The following is a 601-nucleotide window of genomic DNA, read 5'->3' as shown; positions in this document are numbered from 1 at the left end:
TGGATGCTGGATTAGAGCATATACAGCCTCCTGGAGAACACTGTCCCAACCTTTCAAGTTATTGTCACCTAACTGGCACCGTAATTGTGTTTTCAGGAGGATATTCTATCATTCTATCAAGCCAGCTGCTTCAGGAAGATAGGGAACGTGGTAAGACCAGTGAATTCCATGAACATAAGCCCATTGCCACACGTTTTTGCTGTGAAATGAGTCCCTTGATCTGAAGCAATGCTGTGTGGGATACCATGATGATGAATAAGGCATTCTTTCAGTCCACGGATGGCAGAAGCATTGCATGCAGGGAAGGAGATTCTATATCCAGAATATGTATCTATACCAGTAAGAACAAAATGCTGTCCTTTCCATGATGGAAGTGGTCCAATGTAATCAACTTGTTGATTACAATGTAATCAACCTGTTAATCACCATGTTGCTGGCTGATCACCCTGAGGAATTGTTCCATATAGTGGATTCAGTATTGGTCTCTGCTGCTGACAGACTGGGCACTCAACAGGGGCAGTAGCCAAATCAGCCTTGGTAAGCAGGAGTCCATGTTGCTGAGCCCATGCATAACCTCCATCCCTGCCACCATGGCCACTTT

Source organism: Orycteropus afer, unplaced genomic scaffold, assembly GCF_000298275.1.
Source record: "Orycteropus afer afer isolate SDZICR_OR568_19922 unplaced genomic scaffold, OryAfe1.0 scaffold00412, whole genome shotgun sequence".
In the NCBI taxonomy this organism is placed as follows: Eukaryota; Metazoa; Chordata; class Mammalia; order Tubulidentata; family Orycteropodidae; genus Orycteropus; species Orycteropus afer.
The sequence above is the reverse complement of the archived record's forward strand: the minus strand, read 5'-3'. Positions refer to the sequence as shown.